Here is a 14,866-nt window from a genome sequence, read left to right as displayed (position 1 = left end):
AGGGATTATCTGGAGTACTGAATTTCATACCACTATTTCTACTTGGATTGCGTTCCCCTCTCTCTTCACCGTCACCATCCTCAGGCAGAGCTGTTTCTCAGCCACCCCTACCAATGTGACCACATTTAGTAGCTGCTTGTAATCTAGATAAGACTTCTGTTACTTTGATCATAAACTCTGGACTAATATAACCAAAATGACTTGGTTGCATTCCCTGCAGTAATATCACAATAAACTTAATTTCTTTTTTTGAGAGAGAGAGGGAGGGATGGAGGGAGGGAGAGGGGGTGGGGGGGGTAGAGAATATGCTCCAATCAGCTGGTTGATTCCCTAAATGCCAACAATTGCTGGGCAGGCTGAAGCCTGAAACCATGAACCCAACCTTAATCTCCTACATAGGAATGACTGGAACCCACATCCTCGAGTCATCACCTATTGCCTCCCAGGCTCTGCATCAGCAGAATGCTGTAATAGGAGTGGAGCTGGGACTTGAATCCAGGCTCTCCAATGTGGAACGTGGGCATCCCAGCCAGAGGGTTACCCTCTGAGCCAAAGCCCACTTCCACATCTAAGCTTTGATGAGAACTTGAAATTAAGGTTTTAGGACTGTGGGTCTCAAGATATGGTCTTAAGAACAGTAGCACTGGCCTCACCTTGGACCTTGTTAAACATGTAAATTCTCAGGCTCTATCCCAGACCAACTGAACTAGAAACTCTAGGGATGGATCCTAGGGGTCTGAATGTTAGACAAGCCTTCCACACAATTCCAATTCAGGTAAAGTTTGAGAATTATTGGCTTAGGGAAATAACTTCTTATAATGACAGCGTCTATTTGTGGAGGGTTTTAATGTGTGACCAGTACATCCATAAGCAGTTTACAAATACCAGTTTATTTCAGCTTCATAACACACACACACACACACACCCTAAAAGGAATGTATTCATGACATTATTTTACAGGTATGGCACATAAAGGAAAGTGGCTTGCCCCGGGTTCTGCAGCTTATAAATAGGGAAGCCAAAGTTGATTGAAATTGAGGCAGTCCAGCTGTGCAGTCTGGCTGTGTAGCCACAAAGCAGTGGCTGCTATTTAGCTGAACCTTGATAAAGTGCCACATCTAAGTCACTTATGGTTAGTAATAATCAGTTACCAAGGCAGAGTTACAGAATGAGGCCACTGAGTTAGAAGTAACTCTAGCAGTGTAGTATAGGAACTTGGGCTTTGGCTCTGCAGAACTGACAAGCTTCTTTAAGTTAAAAATGCCCATTATGAGAGCCATACTTGAATGCTGCTTTGAAAATACAGCATAGTATCCAGTTTGTCTTTCTCCCAAAGCTTCTTTGTGACCAACTTCATGGCTTTAATTAAATTTTTTTTTTTTTGACAGGCAGAGTGGATAGAGAGAGAGACAGAGAGAAAGGTCTTCCTTTTTGCTGTTGGTTCACCCTCCAATGGCCGCTGCGGCCGGCACATCTCGCTGATCCGAAGCCAGGAGCCAGGTGCTTCTCCTGGTCTCCCATGCGGGTGCAGGGCCCAAGGACTTGGGCTGTCCTCCACTGCCTTCCCGGGCCATAGGAGAGAGCTGGCCTGGAAGAGGAGCAACCGGGACAGAATCCGATGCCCCAACCGGGACTAGAACCCGGTGTGCCTGTGCCACAAGGTGGAGGATTAGCCTGTTAAGCCACGGCGCCGACCAGGCTATTATTCTTTAAGCCAATGTCTAACCCAGTTCTTAACTTTCAGACCTCAACTAGGATGAGCCAAAAAAAAAAAAATGACTGTGACATGTTTTATTCTTTATTTTCACAGGTTAGTTGCTTGGGGTCATTTTATTGCAACAAGTTTTTTTTTTTAATTTATTTATTTATTTATTTTTTTTGACAGGCAGAGTGGACAGTGAGAGAGAGAGACAGAGAGAAAGGTCTTCCTTTGCCGTTGGTTCACCCTCCAATGGCCGCCGCGGTAGCGCGCTGCGGCCGGCGCACCGCGCTGTTCCGATAGCAGGAGCCAGGTGCTTATCCTGGTCTCCCAAGGGGTGCAGAGCCCAAGCACTTGGGCCATCCTCCACTGCACTCCCTGGCCACAGCAGAGAGCTGGCCTGGAAGAGGGGCAACCGGGACAGGATCGGTGCCCCGACAGGGACTAGAACACGGTGTGCCGGCGCCGCAAGGCGGAGGATTAGCCTGTTGAGCCACGGCGCCGGCCTGCAACAAGTTTTAAAGAGAACTCTTGTGAGGAATGTCTACTTGTTTTAAGAATTTTTATGAAAGGAATTTAATACAAAGCATTTGTAGAAATAGAGTTTATTTTATTTTTAATTAATCTGCCATAATTACTAGAAACTCTGAAAGCCATGTTGGCACTAATTCTACTTCAACTTGCCCTACTTGATAATTCTAATAATTGTCATTCACTACTTTTATAGATATGTGTGTACCAGACACTTTATATGTGCTTCCAATTCTCAGAAATATTCTGATAAGGTAGATGCTAAGACTATATCCATTTTTTAAGATGGGATTGCTTAGAATAAAGGATATTAAATAATTATTAGCAAGAACTATAATACTGAATCAGTTTTGCAGCTGTGAGGCTCATACCCTGAAGCTCCGCATTTTCCAGCCTCCTCCTACTCTGGTCTATTCTATAAAATTTCTGAGTGTGCAGCACACCAACCATGAGAATTTCATCATTCTTCTTTCTCACCATACTTAGTGCAATCTACAAATCACCTTTACCTTTGAATCAGACCTCATTTGATATTTACAAGAAATATGTGAAATTATAGTAGCTATATTTTATAAATGAAAAAGCTGAGGTTGACTAAATGTTTGATCTGCTAAGGACTGTTAATCTTTACTCCTAAACCTATGTTTGCTGGACTAAGGTCATTTACCCACAGTTGCAGGATGCATTGCCACTTAAATACGAGGAAAACTGTAGTGAGAAGTAACTTAAGTCATTCCTGTTTCTTTCTTTACTAAGCCTTGCCACAAACAGTATTGTGGTAAATTCACAGGTTTGATGTTTTCAGTGAACATAATGATAAATATAACGTCTTCTACACCCTTTAAATACCCCCAGAAATTATATATTTCCCTTCATGTCTACATAATTGACATTATCTTTTGTCTTGTTTTGCATTTACATGTTTCTTACTCTACATCCTTAGTATATCAGCCATACCACCATTCACCTCCCCTCCTAAAGCAGAGCAGTTCACACACCCACAAATCAAGTCCAAGTAGTTCCAAATCATAGATCACCTGACAACTGTAGCAACCTATGGACTTGAAAACTCACTCAACAGGTAAATGCCAAAATTGTTCTCTCATATATATATTATATATTATTATATTATATATTACACATATATATGTAATTTATAATTGGCACAATTATTATATCGTCAAGGTTCATAATTTTCATAGTAATTAATAAAACAAGTCATCCACTTTGTTATGCCAACAGCAATTAAGTACATGAAGTACAAAGACTTCATGGAAAAATGGTGCAAAAATTTTGGAATCTATGCATACATATAGACTAAAATCTCTGCCATTCCTTTTATGAAGTTATGAGCCTTGTTGAATAAATAGCCTGAAGAGAAATAATGCAGAAAAGGTTACAGAAAAAAATCAGTAGCAGCCCTACTCCAAAATTTAGTTACAGCTCAATGAACCAAAGTCAAACTGTAGACTTTGACACACAAATGAATCAACAATAGGATTTCAAACCTGTAACCTTTAAGCGTATCCAAAAAACCATTTAAGGAGACAGTTTTCAAAGATTTAGAGACAATCTGAAGCTATTCCATGGTCCTGTTATGAACTCAACTCATAGGAAGTAAAAAAAAAAAAAAAAAAAACTAAAAAAACTACTGAGGAGGCAATTGTAGTAGTCCAGCCTCCAGATGATGAATGAATGTGGCTGTGAGGAAAAGAAAGATGGTCTGTATGAATAGGTATTTAGAAATCTGAACTGTTTAGATTGAGTGATATATCTTGCATTTTTTCGTTGATAATGTTCAAGGATCCCAGGAAAGCTAGGAATGACAGATGGGAGTGAGAACTCGATTTAGAGGCAGACCAGAGAGAAAGCAGAAGCAGTGCCATGGGGACAAGGAGCCAGAGTTGTCAAGAACGTGGAAATAGGCGTCTATAAAGTAGCTCTGCTGGGTTTGATAGAATACTCTGGTCCCTGTAAATGCTTCAGATTATAACAGATGTGGTATCAAAGGCTGTCATTGGTAGATGTTTACAGAATTTAATATGATTTCTTAAGCATGGATAGAAGATGTGTTACAAAACCCCTGAACTCTTGCAGTTTTTGTTTTATTTTTGAGATAAGGTATCAAAAATTGTTCAAAGGTGAATGGGCTATGTGGGAAGAGGAGGCAACAAAATGTAGTTAGGATTTCACGAATATTTTCTAAAAACAAGCAGAGTACTGGCTAGAGCTGCAAGCACATGGGGAGGATTCAAATGCTTTGTAGTCAACTTTGCTAACCACCTTAGAAGTTTATTTCAGAGGAGGAACAACCAACAAATGGCTTTTGAGGTCAGCCACTGGGGAAGAGCAGCAAAGGAATCGAAGACCATAATTATGGGTAGAACACACACAGTGTCTGACTAGGTTATCAACCATGATATGAAGCTTCTATACCATGAAGGTATTCTGCTGCGGCTGGTGCACTGTGGCCGGCGCACTGTGCTGATCTGAAGCCAGGAGCCAGGTGCTTCTCCTGGTCTCCCATGCGGGTGCAGGGCCCAAGCACTTGGGCCATCCTCCACTGCACTGCTGGGCTACAGCAGAGTGCTGGACTGGAAGAGGAGCAACCGGGACAGAATCTGGCGCCCCGACCGGGACTAGAACCCAGGGTGCCGGTGCCACAGGCAGAGAATTAGCCTATTGAGCCACGGCGCCGGCCAGTAGGATGCTTCTATTGTCCTGACAAAACTGGTAGGAATCTCAAGAACCACATCCTTCTGATATGATGCTTTTAAAAATTATTAAAGCCTGGGGCCAGCACCGTGGTGCAGTAGGTTAATCCTCCACCAGCGGCACCGGCATCCCATATGGGCGCCAGTTCTAGTCTCGGCTGCTCCTCTTCCAACTGGCTCCTGGCTTTGGATCAGTGCAGCTCTGGCCACTGCAGTTATCTGGGAAGTGAACCAGAGGAAAGAAAACCTTTCTCTCTGTCTCTTCCTCTCACTTTCTGTAACTCTACCTCTCAAATAAATACATGAAATCTTTAAAAAAAATCATTGAAGCCCCAAACTACATGTCTGCTTTCTTATTTCTCCCCTTCTGCCCTTCTCTTTATTGAGCTGTGTCAGTGGCTGAATACTATATTTTAGTAGAATCTTACCCATTCTTCATTGATGTGAAAATCCAGTGATTTTTCAGATTTGCCCCCTCTGAGGGCAGCAAAATTAACAAAGCCCTACAATTTCATAAAAGCTTATATGAGTAACTATATTTCTTTGTAAGTTGTAGAATTAGGTATGAATGGAATAAGTGAAGGAATTTCTTAGGGGTGAGATATCTTAGATTTTTAAGATCTTGTTTTCACACACATTGTAATTCACAGAAACGCTATGGAAGTTTTCCTTTAATTTTTATTGTTATTTAAAGTGACTGCACATAGTTGTGAAGGATATTAGACATTGCCTTCTTGGAATACGCTACAGACATACATTAGGAAATAGCTTTATGTGGAGAGTCAATGAAAAAAAAAAAAGAAAGATTCCAAAGAGTACCAGTCACCATAGAGAAGTTACTTTGTCACTTCTCCCAATACAGAGCTTAATTAATGCACTATGAGAACGTCCATGGGACGATGCAGAGGACCGTCTGAGCTTTCTGAGCAGCGCCAGTTAACGTTTTCAGCAAGGGGCTGGAAATTGTATCCGTTAGACTTTGTGGGCCCATCACAAGTCCTCAGCTCTGCCTTTGTAGTGAAAGCAACCATGGAGAACATGTAAAGGAGCAAACAAGCCTGTGTTCCCATAAAGCCTTGATAATCACTGACATCTGAATTTCATATTTTAATGTTTCATGAAATATTGTTATTTTGTTTTCTACTATTTAAAAAATTAAAATCCCTTCTTAGCTCACAAACCATATGAAAGCAGGAGTGGGATGGATTTGGCCCTAGTTTCCTGCTGCTGCCTGAGAGGTGAACATTCCCACTGTGCCCTTTGTCATGGCACCCATGTCACAGCAAACTCCAATCAAGCGCAACAAAGACAAAAGGAAAGAGTCTCTGGGTTTTCTCTCACTGTAAAATCCAGGACTGAGTGGCTGAATATGCTGGGAGAGATTTAGCCTCAGGAGATAATAGTCACTTGCAGGATGGGGATGGGTCAAAGCCTTCTGTGCTTGAACTTCCTTTGGGCAATACTCTGAGAATCCTCCAGACACACCCCAGCATGGACAGGGCGCTTCAGAGATGCCCAGTTAGGTAATTTAAAGCTCTGCAGTCCACAACTGTTCTTTTCCTTCTTGAAATTCTACGTGTACACAGAATTTACTTTTGACCATCATGAGAAGGCTTAAACTAATTCCAGTGTTCTATAATAAATCATTTCACATACGAAAAGAATGAGAAATCCTGAAAGCTAAAGGCTGAGAGAAACTCATCCTCAGGGAGTTAAAAATTGGAAGGAATGATCTAAACGATAGGATGAAGTCACAGAGACAGCTTTGGATGAGATAATAAAAGTCCTTCATATTTAATTAAAAGGATATGTATGCAGGAAACATTAACCTAAACCAAAAATATGGAGCGCAAAAATCATCAAATATTCAAACAGGGCATTTTAATTCCTTAAAACCTCCCAAAGTCTGAGCTCTCAGAAATTACTGTTTAATTTTGTACTTACTTTTCTGCTACACCTGATTTAAATTAGGAAACTCAGGTCTTCAAATGTGTAGCAGTAGGATATTTCCAAATCTGATCCTAAAAAAAAAAAAAATCAAATTTCAGGAGCTGAAAAAGCAGAAGTTGAAGGAGTTCACATAGATCAACTTAAACATGGGTTAAATATAATACTAGAAGGAAAGTAGGATGTTGATAATTCATAAACTAGAATAGATTTTGAAAAGTGGTTGGAAATTTAGGCTAATTCCTACTCATACTTAGAGCTAATTTCCTCTCTCATTAATGTGAAAACAAATGCACAGCAAATCTCATACTAAATTGGGAAAAGCTGAAGACATTGCCCTTCAGATCCAGATGACAAGGATGTCTACTTTCACCAGTCCTATTGAGTGTAGTGTTGGAAGTATTATCAAGAGCAATCCATTGGGTCAGTGCTGCAGTACAGTAGGTTAATCCTCTGCCTGCAGTGCTGGCAGCCCATATGGGTGCCGGTTCAAGTCCTGGCTGCTCCTCCTCTGATCCAGCTTCCTGCTGATAGCCTGGGAAAGCAGTGTAAGATGATGGCCTAAGAGCTTGGACCCCTGCACCCACATGGGAGACCTGGAAGAAGCTCCTGTCTCCTGGCTTCAGATTGGCCCAGCTTTGGCCATTCTGGCCATCTGGGAAGTGAACCAGCTGATGGAAGACCTCTCTCTGTCTCTCCCTCTGTCTGTAACTGTACCTCTCAAATAAATAAAAATCTAAAAAAAAAAAAAAAAAAAGAGCAATCCACACATCTACAACCAGCTAATTTTTGATAAATGAGCTGAAATCACTCTCCAGAGAAAGGACAGTCTGTGTCTCTTCAAATGGTTTTGGGAGAACTGGATTTACACATGCAGAAGTTTGAAACAAGACCCTACCTTACACACTGTTCAAAAGTATTTATTGTGTGGATTTAAGCTTAAGGCCCAAAATTGTCAAACTTCAAGAGGAAAATATAAGGGAAATGTTACAAGACATTGGCTTCGGTAAAGACTTTTTAGGGAAGAACCCAAAAGCACAGACAATAACAGCAAAAATAGACAAATGTGATTACATAAAATTAAGAAGCATCTGTACAGCAAAGGAAACAAAGTAAAGAGATAACCAACAGAACAGGGAAAATATTTGCAACCTATGCATCTGATAAAAATTAATATCTAGACTATACAAGCTGCTCAAGAAAACAATAGAACAAACAATCCAGTTAAGAAATGGACAAAGGATATGAATAAGTATTTTTCAAAGGAAGAAATACAAATGGCCAAAAAATGCATGAAAAAGTGCTCTGGATAATTAGCCACTAGGGAAATGCAAATAAAAATCTTAGTGAGGTATCACCTCACTTCAATGAAAATGACTGTTATGCAAAATTTTATTTATATGAAGTTACTATCAAGTTGTTAACATATGTATACCTACAATCATCTAAATTGAAATGAAGATTTAATTGGTCAGTTAGAATTTGTGTTGAGAGATCTTTTGTTAGAAGGTAATTTTATGAAATGACCTTGAAATAATATTATCTACATTTATCATTAGACTTACACAAATTTAAATTGCTAGTAGTGATGATCTCTTAGAAAGCATAGAACACATGTGTGAAAACACATTCAGCATTTTTGAACAAAGTTCAGCTTTCTTTTTTTTTTTTTTCCTGTGAGAATACTGTAGAATTTCACATATTTTTATGCTGATCTGAAGACAGAAGCCAGGTACTTCCTCCTGGTCTCCAATGGGGTGCAGGGCCCAAGCACTTGGGCCATCCTCCACTGCCTTCCCGGGCCATAGCAGAGAGCTGCCCAGAAGAGGGGCAACCGGGACAGAATCCAGCGCCCAACTGGGACTAGAACCCTGTGCCCATATGGGATGCCAGCACCACAGGCGGAGGATTAACCAAGTGAGCCACACCGCCAACCCCTCACATATATTTTTTAAACATTTATGCATTCACAGTCTCCCTTGAAGAGGAGATTAAAAGAGTCTCCGATTCTTGAACTGTAGGCATATTTTTCTTTTAGTGAGTTTTGAAAGTAAAGAATCATCCCTGGGAAATAATGAAATGGAAAGTTACCATTTTCAGACAGCTATACTGTGGTTACTTCTCTCAGAAAATGTGAATGTCATCGAAAATATTCTGAAATAATAGTGTAAGTTCTTCTCAGACATTAATACCATGCTTTTCATGTTCTAATTATAATGTTTCTTAAAACCTTAGAAGTGGCAAATGAAAGTATTTATTGTATGGGGCCGGCATTTTGGCACACCATGTAAAAGCCATCACCTGGAATGCTGACATTCTGTATGGGTACTGTTTCATGTCCCAGCTGCTCCACTTCTGATCTAGCTCTTTGCTAATGTGCCTGGGAAATGAGTGGAAGATGGCCTAAATGTCTAGGTTCCTGCATCCATGTGGGAGACCTGGAAGAACCTCTTGGCTCCTGGCTTTGGCCTGGCCCAGCCCCAGCTGTTGTGGTCACTTGGGGAGTAAACCAGCAGAAGGAAGATCGATCTCTAACTCTGCCTTTCAAATAAATTAAATATTAAAAATATTGATGCTGATAAGATGCATGGTACATTTAATATAAGAAATATATTTATTAAGCTTAAAGAAACATCTGGTGATGGAAGGAAGTAATGTGTAAAGATCTTGAGAAAACAAACAAAAGACAAATGTTGGCAAGGTTGGTGGGGATGCAAATTAGAACGACCATTACAGAAAAGAATATTATTCAGATTCTTCTAAAAATGGATCTACAATATGACCCAGCCAACTCCTGGGAATATATTCAAAGGATGCTTAATCAGCAAATGAAAGAGATACCTGCATTCCCACATTTATAGCAGCCCAATTCACAATAGCAAAGATATGGAATCGATCTAGATGTCTATCAACCAATGACTGGATAAAGAAAATCTGTATGTATACATGATGGAATGAGACCCAGCCATAAAAAAAGGTATGAAATTTTGACATTTGCAACAAAATGGATAGACCTGAAGATCATTATGCTAAGCAAAAGTCAGACCCACAAAAACAAATATCATATTTTCTCTTATTTGTGGAAGTTAGTTATGCAGAGTATGAAAATTGTGTATGTAATGTCATTTGGTTATATAGTTATAAATATTGCTTCACTGAATTATACCATGAACAAGACAATGTCCTCTACTTCTCCTGGATCGTGTTAATTGTCAAGAATCTTCCATTTTGTGATATTAATATCCCTGTTTTCAATAAAAATAGTATAATGGGTATGTAACATGAAATCTACATATGAAGTGAATGTGACAAAGTGTTAAAATTTGTTAAATCTTAAAACTAAAAATTTTTTAAAAAAGAGCAATTAGAGAAGAAAAAGAAATGAAGAGCAACATCAAAAATTCGTGTTTGTGGATGACTTTTTTATGTAGAAAAACCTGTTTACAAAAAGTTGTGAGAACTGATAAACCACTTTAGTAAAGTCACAGGATATAAAATCAATATTCCAAAAAGTAGCATTTTTAAAAAATACTTTTTAAAAAATTTATTTTGAAAGGCAGAATTACAGAGAGCAGGAGGAAGATTAGGGGAGGGAAGAATAAAGGGGGTAGAGAGAAGGGTGGAGAAAGAGAGGGAGAGGGAGAGGGAAGGGGAGAGAGAGAGAATGAATTGATATTCCATTTGCTGGTTCCCTCTCCAAATGGCCACAGCCTGGCCAGGCTGAAGCTAGGAGCCTGGAGATTCTTCCATGTCTTTCTCATGGGTGCAGGGGCCCAACCGTCTTTCACTGCTTTTTCAGGCACATTGGCAGAGCGCTGAATCAGAAGTGGAGCAGATAGGACTTGAACTGGTGCCCATATGGGATGCCAGCATTGCAGGCAGAGGCTTAACCTGCTACGCCACAACACAGACATAGTAGTATTTTTTTTTTTAATTTGAAAGGTAGAGTTATAGACAGTGAAAGAGACAGAAAGGTCTTCCTTACGTTGGTTCACTCCCCAAATGGCCACTACGGCTGGCGCTGCACCGATCCAAAGCCAGGAGCCAGGTGCTTCTTCCTGGTCTCCCATGAGGGTACAGGGGCCCAAGCATTTGGGCAATCCACCACTGCCCTCCCGGGCCACAGCAGAGAGCTGGAGTGGAAAAGGAGCAACTGGGACTAGAACCCAGCACCCATATGGAATGCCAGTTAATCCTCCGCCTGCAGTACTGAGTGACCCATGGCGCCAGCCCACAGCAGTATTTTTACACACTAGTAATTATCTTGCTGAAAGGGAAATCAAGAAAGCAATCCGATTCACAATAGCTATAAAATCTTAAATAATCAAGAATAAATGTAATCAATTAGCTAAAATATTTCTACAATAAAATTATAAAACACCAAGGAAATAATTGATGAAAAAAATAGAAAGATACTCCTTTTTCATTAACTGAGTTAATTTTGTTAAAATAGCCACAGTCCCTAAAGCAATCTATAGATTCAATATGATCCCCAATGGTATTAGAATGAATTAGAAAAAAGTTATAAAATTCAAATGGAACCACAATATTACCCAGAATAGCCAAGGCAATTTTAAGGAAAAAAAAAAAAAAGCTGGAAGCATCACAATACTTGATTTCAAAGCATACTACAAAGCTACAGTAATTTAAACAGTATGTTACTAGCATAAAAACTAACAAACATATCAGTGGAACAGAAATCAATCTGTATATATATAGCCAACTCATTTTTGACAAATGTGCCAAAAACATGCACTGGACAAGGGAAAGTTTGTTGAATAAATGGTACTGGCAAAACTTAACATATAAATGTATAATAATGAAATTAGATTCCCATCTCTCACTGTATACAAAAATCAACTCAAGGTGATTCAAAGACTTAAATACTAGACCTGAAACTATGAAAGTGCTAGAAGAAAATATAGGGGGAATACTCCAGGACATCAGTGTAGGCAATTATTATTATTTTTTTTTTTGCATAAGCACAGGCAACAAAAACAAAGCTATAGAAATTGGATTATATCGAACAGACATTTCTGCACAACAAAGAAACTGATCAACAGAGTAAAGTGACATCTGACAGAATGGGAGAAAATATTTACATGCCATTTATCTAGGGATTGATATCCAGAATATATCAGGAATTCAAAAACAAAATCAACAAAAACAAAAACAAAAACCAGAAACCTCAATAACATCAAACTAATCCAGTTAAGAAATGGACATTGGACCTAAATAAGCATTTCTTGAGAAAAGAGACACAATGATCAATGAATACATGGAAAAAAATGTTCAATGCCATGAATCATTAGGCAAAGTAAAATTAAACGACACTGAGATATTATCTCACCCCTGTTTGAATAACTATTGTCAAAAAGATTGAAAGTAACAAATGCTTGCAAGGATGTGCTGAAAAGGGAGTTTTTTTTTTTTTTTAACAACTCTTGTGAGAATGTAAATTAGTACAGCTACTATGGAAAACAGTATGGGGATTCCTTAAAAACTAGTAGAAGTGCCATATGATCCAACAATCCCACAACTAATTATATATCCAAAAGACATGAGGTAATTTTAGCAAAGAGATACCTGCTCCACTATTTTTATAGCATCACTATGCATGATAGTTAAGATATAGAATCAATCAAGGTGTCCATCCACAGATGAATAAATAAAATGTGGTAAACATATTCAAGGGATACAATTCCACCATAAAAAGGAATTAAATCCTGTCATTTACAGCAAAATGTACAGGATTGGAGGAAATCACGTTAAGTGAGATAAGCCCATAACTAAAAATCATCCCACGGCTTCCCTCATATATGGAAGTTAAAACAACAACAACAAAAACTCAATCTGAACACAGAATGGTGATTGCTGGAGACTGGAAGGGGTGGTAAGAGGAAGAGAGAAGGAATTTGGATACTGAGCAGCAAATAAAAGTTAGATTGAAAGAGTAAGTTTCTAGTGTGATATAGCATATTAGAGACCACAGTTCACAATAACCTATGATATATTTTATTTACAAACAGAAGAAAGGAATACCAAACCTCCAATCATAAGTAATATAATAGAGGAAATGTTGATCTTCATGATTTGATCAGTGCTTATTGTATACATGTATTAAAATGTCACACTGCAGCCCATAAACATGTACAATTTTCAATAAAAATTTAAAAAATATAAATCAAATTTAATGTTTGTGAAAAATGGAATTGAAAGTATGAATTTATGTTGCTGAAAAAATTTTTATAATACATAGAAAGTATATAATGTGAGAAAAACTATGCATTTCAGAAGAATTTCGCACAAAAATTATTCACACTTCTGATTTCACTTTCCATGAACTTTCTAAAGTACCCTCATTTATATAATGATTAAAATTGGGGCTGGCAAGGTGGCGCCGGCATCCCATATAGGCTTTGGTTCTAGTCATGGCTGCTCCTTTTCCAATCCAGCTCTCTGCTATGGCCTGGGAAAGCAGAAGATGGCCCAAGTGCTTGGGCCCCTGCACCCATGTGGGAGACCCAGAAGAAGCTTCTGGCTTCGGTTCCACCCAGTTCTGACCTTTGTGGCCACTTGAGTGAAGCAGCAGATGGAAGACCTTTCTCCATACAGCAGCAAAGCAGTCAGACTCACAGCCTAGTTCTGATAACCTAAGTCGCCGAGGTCAACGTGGGAAGAGGCAAGCGTCTAACAGAACAGATATTGTTGGTGGTGTTCCCATCACTACTCCAACTCAGAAAGAAGTAAATGAACATGGTGAAAGTATTGACAAAAATGATTTGAAACGATCACAAAGCCATATTCCTTACTTAAGTCCTAAATCCAGTTATCAAAACTGGATATTGCGTAAAACAAGGAGCAGTAATAAAAAACTGGAAGAGCTTTTCGGCTGGATGAAAACACAATAGGCTACTTCAGATCTGAACTAGAAGAGGAACCTGTCCACGGAATACCACTTGCAGAGGGTCATAAAGTCCTGGAATGTAAACAAAGTGACACAGAATGAGGGAATTGGGATAACACCGCTAACTTCCTCTGTGCAGGTTGACAGCCGGAGGAGATGCAGGGCGGGATTAAGGCAGTCTGGTGGTACTGCGGCACGGCGAGGCCCCGGCTGAGCATTCCATCTGTCCTTCAGGAACCAGACACGCTTTCCGCCCCGCCAGTGCAGCAGCGGCCCCAACAGCAACTCTCCGGTCTCAAGCTTTGTCGTGGAGAAGCGCGGATTTTATGAATCTCTTGCCAAGGTCAAGCCAGGGGACTTCAAGGTGCAGACTGTCTCTCCAAGAGAACCAGCTTCCAAAGTAACTGACCGAGCTCTGCCTAAACCTCCAAGTAAAATTGGCCCCAGGAAGAAGATTGAGACTCAGTGGGTCCGGATGACGCAAGCCTTCCAGGCAACCACGTGTGACGTGAAAGCACGTGGAGCCGGCCGGCCTCTTCGAACCCTCCACTTCCAGACAAAGATGCTAGACGGTGAGGGGTTCCTAATGCACATGTTACACTGCCCCTGAGGTGTACTCTTTATAAGCTGGTGAACCAAGAATCTAGCAAGTGGCCAAATGAAATAGAATTACTTAGAGAAAGAAAGAAAACCTAGTGTTCCAGTATTGGCTATCTACAACTTTGTGTGTTCTCATGGGATTGGTAAAAACGTATGTGTGATAATCTTGTTTTCATAGTGACCTTGAGTTTACATGTTTAACGACCTAAGACATTATAATTGCTTATTAATTTTATTTGAGTCATTTAAAAAATGCTACTTTGACTTCCCATTGAAGTTTTAGATTATTTTTGGTTAATATTATCAAATGAAATATTGCCAGACTGACACTTAAAAAAAAAAAAAAAGAATCAGCTTGAAATGATTGGTGGTGCCATGTAAATCCTTTATATTCTTGATGATTTTCTTATTTTATTTACTGAGAAGTATTGAAATCAAATATAATTTCAGATTTGTCTTTCTCATTTA

The 14,866-nt window shown here is 39.4% G+C and overlaps 1 pseudogene; it reads left to right on the top strand.

Moving 5' to 3' along the window:
- The first annotated feature begins 371 nt into the window (after positions 1–371).
- Positions 372–14,305, top strand: LOC133751746 (pleckstrin homology domain-containing family A member 1-like; annotated as a pseudogene).
- Positions 14,306–14,866: the final 561 nt, after the last annotated feature.

This window comes from Lepus europaeus, chromosome 2 (genome assembly GCF_033115175.1).
Source record: "Lepus europaeus isolate LE1 chromosome 2, mLepTim1.pri, whole genome shotgun sequence".
Lineage (NCBI taxonomy): Eukaryota > Metazoa > Chordata > Mammalia > Lagomorpha > Leporidae > Lepus > Lepus europaeus.
This window is presented reverse-complemented; position numbering and strand designations above follow the sequence as displayed.